The sequence below is a fragment of the Balaenoptera physalus genome, assembly GCF_965194825.1.
Source record: "Balaenoptera physalus genome assembly, chromosome: 6".
In the NCBI taxonomy this organism is placed as follows: domain Eukaryota; kingdom Metazoa; phylum Chordata; class Mammalia; order Artiodactyla; family Balaenopteridae; genus Balaenoptera; species Balaenoptera physalus.
In genome coordinates, this window is record NC_138885.1 from 1,133,527 (window position 1) to 1,142,828 (window position 9,302).

Here is a 9,302-nt window from a genome sequence, read left to right on the forward strand (position 1 = left end):
GGGCTCTCCCTCCCCCCAGGCCCCCTTCCTGCCCTCCAGGTGACCTCTCACCTGCCCCTTCCTCGTGCCCTGACTGCCCCTCGGGCCACTGCAGTCCTGGCATCCTCCTTGCTGCTCTGTCTGCTGGGCTCATCTGTCTGGCATCTTCTCTCTGCACCCCCTAAGCCCAGCCCAGCCTGCAGCCCGGAGCCCGGAGTCCTCCGATGCAGCCAACACCCGGCGACTGTGGTGCTTTGCTCTTTCCCCACAGTGCCCCCCTGTGACCACGCGTGGGGCTGGCACGCGCTTCGGGACAAAGCAGGTGCTCACTGTGGACTGGCTGTTTGAGCTGCTGAAACCGGCACCTCTTTAAGGAAGATCAGAACTCAGTTTCTGTGCTCCCTGGGGTGTAGGGTAAGCACATGGCAGTGGGCCTGGCCAGGGAGGGGCATGGGGCCGCCTGCCCACGCAGATCCTCCAGCTCTTTCCTCTTCTCAGCTGACCAGGCTGACAACCTGGCTGGCAACCCCGGGTGGCCCTTGAGGCCCCAAGAGCTGAAGATCTCAGAGCTGTGGGCAACTTGGATCCCCAAAGGGCTATGTGGAGCAAAGCCCCTGCCAACCTAGTACCTGCATCCTGGACTGTTGGACGAGAGAGTGATATGTCTCTCTTGGGCTTAAACCATCACATTTTGGGGTCTCTGTGCTACAGCAGGTCAGCCTGCCCTAACTACTACCATCTTCAAGAGCAGACTTCCGGTCTTGGGATGTCCGGTTGCCCAGGGCTATCGAGAATTTGGATGTGCACGCAGGCGGTGCACACACAGGTGACAGGCCTGCCGGCCGGTCACCACACCACTGCTGACAAAAGGTCCTCACCAGGCAGTGGGAGGCTGGCGTGAGGGCCCACTGGCCCAGGAGTGGCCACGCCATGACTCCGTGGTGGCGTCCCACCCTCCAACCCTGTGACACCCTGGCTACGTCCCACCCTGCGGGGGGCTGGGTCCTGGCCCTGTGGCTCCTGCAGCTCAGGTTCCCACCCGAGCACCCTGGCCACCCTCCTCTGTGTCTCTCTCCCACACAGCACCTGGACAACCCCTTATCTGCCCTCCAGAGTGGACAGCCGCTCACTCTGTTTCCCCCAGAGCTTCTGTAGATGGAGGCTGGTGACACTGGTTTCCAGGATTCAGAAAGCCAGAACACTGCAAGGCAAAGCCATTGCGTCTTCAGAAACAGAGGTGTCTGCGGAAAGGTGTGGGGAGGGATAAATTAGGAGGTTGGGATTAACATATACACACTACTAGTATAAAATAGGTAATCGACAAGGACCTACTGTACAGCACAGGGAACTCTACTCAGTAGTCTGTAATAACCTATAAGGGAAAAGAATCTGAAAAGGAATGGATACATGTATGTGTATAACTGAATCACTCGGCTGTACACCTGAAACTAACACAACATTGTAAATCAACTATACCCCAATATAAAATAAAAATGGTAAAAAAAGGTTTTGCACAAGAAAAAAAAAGTACTCGATGCATATTTTGAATAAACAGACAAACAAATGGAAAGAAAAATGTGGAGCTGCCTCTCCCCCTCTTGCTGGCTGTGACAGCCCCGCCCTGTCACAAAGCCCTGCGTGGGAATGGCTGTGGCCAGCCTCACAGCCGAGGGAGGGATCACAGGCTTGCGTGTGGATGGATATGGGAGCTGAGAACATCACCCACGCTGACCACAGCTGCAGTGGCAAGCCTGGGCAGTGGGATGATGTCGGGCCAGATGCGACGGGACATCCCAGGGCCAGGTCCTTACAGCTGATGGGCTTCCAAGCAGCCCCTACACAGCTGTTTTTTATTTTCATTATTCATTCCTTTCCCCCCAAAATTATGGACATAAACATGACAAAGGTGCTGATTTTACATCCCAGGGACCTGACCTGAGGGGGCTCTATTGGGGGAACCAACCCCTTCGGCCTGATGGAGCTTGAGCGTGTTAGTCTGCAGGGCTGGTGGTCACTCCAAAGCCAAGTTAGGAGGCTTCACGGCCCCAGATGTTCCCGAGTCCCATCTCTGTGTCCCTCTCGAGGCCACTTTGCAGAAGGCGGCTGAGGGCTGGGTGGAAAGAGCGTAGATACCGGAACCCAAGCGCCCTGGTTTCGAAACTGCATCCACACATAGTAAGTGTCTAGGCGTCAGCAAGAGTCATAACTTCCCAAGGTCTCAGTTTGCTCATCTGCAAAAGGGGAAGAGGAATGCTCACTACACAGGCTTGTTGTGAGAATCAATTAACTACAAGTTTCCAGCATCTGCCACGGACCAGACATGTGACTATTAAGAATGACAAAGCCTTTCCACTCTCATCTCACTCACCCCCTGGTGATGGCATCTTCCTTCGTGGCATCAGGGGCCAGCCCTCAATGCCCCTCCTTCCTTGAAGCTTAGTGATGGCTCCTGACCTCTGCCCAAGCTCTTCCCGCCCACGTGTGCACATGCCTGTGTGTTGTGTGTGTGTACATGCGCGCTGAGGATGAGGGGGCGGGGCCAGGAGCAGGTGTGTGTGTGAACCTCGGCGGGGATGTCAGGTTGGCAGCTCCACCAACCCTGGAGTCCTGCTATTCGGGGGCACTCCCCAAGGCCCTTCTCCTGGCATCCCCAGCGCCCCTTCTCCAGCCCAGCCCAGGCCCCACACTCCATTCTGCCCCCAGCAGGCCCCCTGAGATCAGACTGCCCCCCTTTCCTGCCCTATCTCTGTCTCTGCAGGGCAAACCTCATCTCCTCCATGCCGGGCCTGGGGCTGCCTGCTGGCGGACCCTGAAACACAGGACTCGGGCCCTGCCTGCCTTCAGGAGCCTCAGAGTCTCCAGGGGAGGCGGGCGGGGTCACCAGAGCATGGACCGAGGCAGGGCATGCGGAGGGGAGGGTCTGGGCTGCCGTGGGGAGCTTTCAGTGTCTCCTCTCCCAAGCTGGGGTCTCCAGCCCCCCCTCCCCTGTTCAAGGCAAGCCCAAGGGACTTGCCTTTCTTTTACAGCTTGTCCAAGCTAATAGCACAAACTGAGCTCTGAGAGGTAAGAAAGGTTCCCCACCTTTCCAAGTGGGTCCAGCCTGGAGCCTGGCCTGTACATCTGGCCGTCTCCTAGGTACAAGCCTTCTCGCTAGCTGGCCTCTGCCGCCCACCTCCAGTGCTCAGGCCAAGGCTAAATGCTGCCCCGCTGGCTCCGCCACGAGCAAAGTCCACAGCGAGTTCTCTTCGCTGTCCCAAGAGGCCCTCAGGGCTGGTGTTCTCTGTTTGGGGGCACAGGTGGCACACAGGACCCACCCGTGGGCTGCGCAGTGAACCCTCCAGCCCACCTACGCTAAGTACTGAGCATCAGCCACGCTCTGGGCCTCAAGTTCCGAGCGGCAGGGACTCACGGAGTCCAGAGCAGTCCCTGCCTCTGGGGAGATGGAAGATGAAGATGGAGAGCTGGGCTGCAGTGGGAGGTGGGGACCTTCAGGGGCAAGTTCTGTGGATGCTCCAAGGAGGGAGAGGGCTGAGGATTGCAGGTGGAGAGGTGGTCAGGGAGGGCTTCCTGGAAGAGGTGGGGAAGGGACCACATCTCTGAAAGGAATGAGCTGTCCTTTGTGTACGTGCCTGCTGCTCTCAACCCCTGAAAATGTCCCCTTCAGCACATTTAAGGGTTACAGCTAAACAGGTAGCTCAGCGCACAGGGTTCAGCTTATCCAAGGGAGCGGCCCCGGGGGCTGTGGTCCATGGGGCAGCATCCCGGGCTGCCTGGCAGCAGCTCAGAGGCTCGGCCACACGTCTGGCTGCCCCTGGGCCTCCGCTTCAGCTGCTGTGTCCCAGCTCTTGTGCGTCTAAGCCTCCAGTCCCCGCACCTTCCACCCCCTGCTCCCGGGAGCAGAGCTGCCCCACAGTCTCTGCACATGGCCTACTCTCACCCTCCCTCTCTCTGCTCTCTGGACCCTTCTCTGTGTGTTTTGCATCCAAAAGCCCCAAGAGAGAGCATCTGTTTTGCTGGACAGACCCTGGGCTCTGGGCCATGCGCTCAAGCCAGGCTACTGACAGCTGCCCGGGGTCAAGGCTCCAAGTCTGGTGTCCCCAGCTGAGGCCAGAGCCTAGGGTCGCATGGAAGTGCTGGCCCTCCTCGGGGCAGCACGAGGGCGACGAGAGTCCGGCGTGCATGGGGGGTGCATTCTCAGAAGCCCTCCATCCAAGATCACCCAGCGATCCCAGACCCCCCCGGGGCAGCCTCGGGCAGTGCCGCAGCCCGGCAGGAACTGAGGTTGACAGGAGCTGTGAGACGCCCGTCTGCGATGCTGCCCCTGGGATGCTTTGCCTCGGGGCCTCTGAGGGACTCAGGCGGCCACTGCGTGGCCCTCGACAAGCCACGAGCCCCGTCCTCTGACCCATGCCAGGGCGACAGACGCTGCGAGCCGCTCGGTGCTCGCCAGACCTCAAGACTTTTTGGGCAAAGGAGTTTGTTTTTTTCTGCCACACCAAACACTTTTCTTTGATTTTGCCATTGTTCTTTCCAGGGAAATCTATTTTTAAAACCAAAAAAACATGTTTTCTAACCCACAGGACACAGGCGTGAGCCAACAAATATTTGATCTGAAAGCAACGCCTTGCTCAGTTTCAGCTTTGTTTTGAAGGGACGGGACAAAACATCATCCCCAGCTGTGCAGAGCGTGTGTTTGGCCCCGGGGAAGCTCTATGTTCCTTTCAGCTCAGAAATCTGGCCAGAGGTGTCTAACCGAAACCCTGTCGTGGGGGTCACATAGTTTCCAGTCTGGAGGGTGAGGTGGGGCTGGGTGGCAGCAAGATCTTCCCTTCAAATAAGGGAGAACCAGAATACCCCGGGCTGCGGCGTTATCAACCCCAGATGCGTCTTCACTTGTGAGCAGAGCCGCTTCCGCATTCAGGCTCAGGGTGATGCTGTGGGCGGTGCAGCTGATAAGTAACCTGCTGATGGGTGAGATCAAGCTGTTCTGTTCTGTGGGGGTCTCTCTGTCTCTGGAGCGGCTCTTCCGCCCCTGGGGGATCCCTTCCTGAGCCCACCTCCTCCTTGCTCCAGAGATGCTGTCCCCCCAGGCCTGGAGTTCCACTGACGTCGGTGTCCCCTAGGTGCTCTCAGCCACTGTCTCGGGGGCCAAATCACACCCTGCTCCCATCCTGAATAAGAGGGAAAACTGCCAGGTCCATCCAGTGGCAAGAAATCTTGAAGGTGAAGGGTGTGTCGGGCAACTGGACTTCTCTGAGACCCGGGGGGAGTCTCGAAGCAGGGGCAGGTGTGGGGCAAATGCGAGAGGGCGGTGGATGCTCAGCCCCCCCCGGGCTGAGGCTTCGCACACATGCGTGGAGCCTCTCTGGGCTGCAGTGTCTTCTCCAAGCCACCAAGCCAGTATTTCATGCCTCGCAATACACAGGTGAGGTGAGGACGTGAGGCCCCGTGGCTGAGGTTGCGTGTGGGGACCCCCCCCCCATGTCCATTCTCCCACCTTTCCCAGTAACACAAGCCTGGGTTTCACTGGGCACAGAACCACCCAGAATACACTACGTTCCCCCAGACGCCCTGGCACCTGGGTGTGGCCGTGCGATTGGCCAGTGGGAGGTTAGCACAAGTGCTGCGTGGAGCTTCTGGAAATTTCCTTCCAAGACAGGACTTAAAGTTCACACTTGGCCCACTTCTTCGTCCCACCCTTGTGCTGTGATAAATCGTGAAAACAGGTCTCTTCAGAAATATTCCCACCTATCCCTGCCGGCCACGAAGCCCAGTACTTTATGAACGTCATTTAATTCACCTTCCCAATAACTCTACCATGAAGACATCATATCCCCATTTTACAGATGAGAAAACTGAGGCTCAGAGCAGTGGCTGATGCATAATTTGAACCCGCGTCGTAGAGACCCCAAAGCCATGTGCAACTGCCATCCATTCAGCGAACACCAATTAGATGCCTGCCCTGGGCTGGGCTCAGGACGGGGCCCTAGCAACAGAGCCACGAGCCACACCCATGAAGGGCTGTGGGTACCCGTTCGCCAGAGGGCGCAGGATCCGGCTCCCAGGCTTCACTCTCCTCTCTGCTTTGGCTCAGAGTCAGGTGGTGACGATTGTCAGCCCTACAGACGATCAGACCAACCTTCTGACTCCCCCTCTTTGCCACCTGTGAGCACCCACTCTTTCCTGCCCTCTTTTGGGATGAGACAGGAGCCCCTGGGAGGGATGCTGTACATGGGCCATGTGGCTTCTGGGGTGTGTCTCCCAGGACCACCAGCCCGCAGGAGGACTGGGGGGGCATGAGCATGTGCAGCCCCCCATGAGACGTAAATGGGGACACCCCAGGTCAAGCAGACCCAGAATCGCTTGGCATTCGGAGTCCGACTCCTCAGAGTCTCTTAGGACCCAAGCGCTGTCGGAGCTGGGATTTTCCACCTGGTCCTGCCCTCTGCACCGTCCAAAGCACAGCGGCTCAGCACCTTTTCTCAAGAATGCTCTGCTACTGGCTCCAGCGTTTTCTCTTGAGCCACTGATGCCCGTCCTGCAAGTTCTGATGTGGGTGCCGGGAAAAGGCAACTGAGTCACAACAGCAGCCTGGCCTGACGAGGACTGTACAATGCCCCCAGATTGCGAAGATGCCAAAATGTAGAAAGGGTCATCGTAGAGTCCATCAAACACGGCGAGACAAGGAAGGAGGGTGGGTGCCGTCTTGAGGAGAGACCAGCCTGGCAGTGACCGGTCCTTGGGCTCTTCCCCAGGCGGGCTGGCTGGGCTGTGTCAAGACCCTGGGTGGCCACTGGGGTCGGAATGCGAGCGCTGCGTCCTGCTGGCTGGGTGCCCTTTGTTGACCTTCCTGGGCCTCTGTCTCCTGGTGTGAAACGGGGCCCACAATACCCAACTCATAGGGTCGTTGTGAGGCCTCAGGGAAAATGTGTAGAAAGAAGACGTGAGTGTTGATGCTTAGCAAATATGAGAGCCTCTACGCATCTGGTGGTCAGAGGTTGACAGGGGACACCAGACAGGCCTGGCCCAACTCCTGGCAGCCCATGTCCATAACCCCTCAGCAGATGCAGGACAGCCACGAGCCCACCTTGTGGGGCTGGGAGGGTACATGAGGGAAGAGGACGGTCCATGCGCAGCGGCCACTGAGTTCCCGCTGGCCCCGGGCATGGCCTCCTTCTCCTGTACCCTCGTGCTCGTCCTCCTCGGCGGTGCGAGTGGGCACGACCGCCCCGGCCCCGTTGCCCGGTCAGCCTCGGCCACCGGCGCATCTGCCCACTGCCGCCGCTGGGTCTCCCCGGCCTCTGGCCTCTGCAGTTGTTTCCAGTTCTTCCCAACCTTTCGAATCTCCAGCTGATCAGCTCCCTGAGCTCAAGGACCAAGGTCAGAGGCAGAAATAAAGACAAAACAGCTTTGCTGTTTTCAGTCACATTAGCTGTTGCGGGGAAGGGCAGTAAAACAGAGATGAGATATCAGGTCTGACACAGAAACACAGAGTAGAGTGACAAGGGGGCAGATGGCAGGCTTTGGAACCAGGCAGATCTAGGTGCTATCTGGACAGCCTTGGGTGAGCCCCTGCCCCCACTGGGGCCCGGCCCTTTGGGCTCAACACAGCAGTGATTACTACGATCCTTAGTATTATCAGTCTTGTACATGTAGGAGTCTCAGGGCTCCGTCCCGGGCCCACCGCTCTTCTCTACACGCCCCCCCCCACCCCGCCGGGTGTCTTCACCAGCTCATGACTCTAGTCCCATCCAAGGTCTGCTTCCAGCTGGGCTTCTTCCCCCGAACATAGACACACACACACCCCTGTGAGCTGGACATCTGCCCCGAGGTCTGGTACCCGTCTCTACATCGGCGCGTCCAGAACTGAGCTTCCGGCCGCCCTGGGTATGGACCAGGTACTGTGGATGCATCTATGAGAAGGGGGGGTCCGGGCCTCCTAGGAAGGGGAGCCCAAAATCATCGGAGGTAGGAGGAGACTGCACAGGGACTGCTGAACACCCCCCCACCCCACGATCGCTGAGCTGAAAGGGTGACGCCGGAGCTGGCGTCCTGCCACATCTTGTTGCTAGGGTACCCCTGCCCCCGATTGTGCCGGGAGAGGGGTCCCTGCTTCTCTGCTGGGGTCAGCTCTGCCTCTGTGACTCTCACCCTGGAGATCTGGATTTCATGTCTCTCCAGACAAAAGAAAAGTGGGGCTATAGGAGTCCACCGCCCGGGAGTCCAGGGAGGCCTCTGCGGCGTCTGCTGCTTGATTTCCACAGAGAGCAAACCTGCCCTGAAGGTGCCCTGCAGTCACCCAAGGGCTCCAGCCGGCCCACCATCCTCGGGCCTCCCATCTTGACCTACCAGCATCACACACCCCAGCCGCATCCTTCCTCGATGAGTTATTCTTTCCTTACTGGGATATTACAATAGTGGTATATTTTAGTTGCTAAAATTCTATGATAAAGAAACAAACAGGAAAGATGAAAAGTCAGTCCTCAAACCACCTCCCCCAGAGCTCCCTGCTGTTGACGGTTCTCTGCACAGGTGTGTGTGTACATCTGTGTGAATGCACGTGCAGGACTTGAAACGCTGCAAAGGGGGAAAAAAGATGCAAAGGGGGTCCTGCCAATACTGTAGTTCTGCATCTTGCTTTTATTTTCACTTACTAAGCTGAGAACTTTTCTCAGGGCCAGAGCAGAGTCTTGTTATTGGCTGTATAGTTCTTTGTCGTGCAGCCACCTTCCTGCCGCAGGACACACAGGTGGCTCTGCTTTCTTCTTGCCCTAGTACAGACCACGAGGCATGGGACACCTTCGGCGTTTGGCAAGGATATGTTCCTAAAAGTGGGATTTCTGGGTCACAAAGTGCGTGCATTTTAAATGTGGCTAAGCCTGCCCAGCTCACCTTCCCGCTGAACGAGGCACTACGCCCGTCCCGTGTCTGTGGCACAGGTGCATCCCTGACCCTCCTTTCAGCTCTGCCCCCCAGCCGTGGGTTTTTCCCGTGACTGCTGAGGTTAGGGACCTAGTCAACTGTTCACCGGCCAGGAGTGTTTCTTAGTCTCTGAGTTACCCCTTTCTCTCCTTTGCCCAGTCTTCTCTACTGGGCTGTATGTGTCTTACTTATGGGCTCACGGAATCTCTTTAGATGTCACACCATTAATCGGTTGTCCGTTGTACATGTTTTAAATATTTTCTCACAGTCAAATGTCCTTTAACTTTGTTTCTCGTGTAATTTTGCCACGCGTCAGCTTTTTATTTTTATGGCGTCAAATCTGTCGGGCTTTGCTTCTCTAGCTTCTGGATTTTGTCTTGCTTGGGAGGATCTTCCAAGAT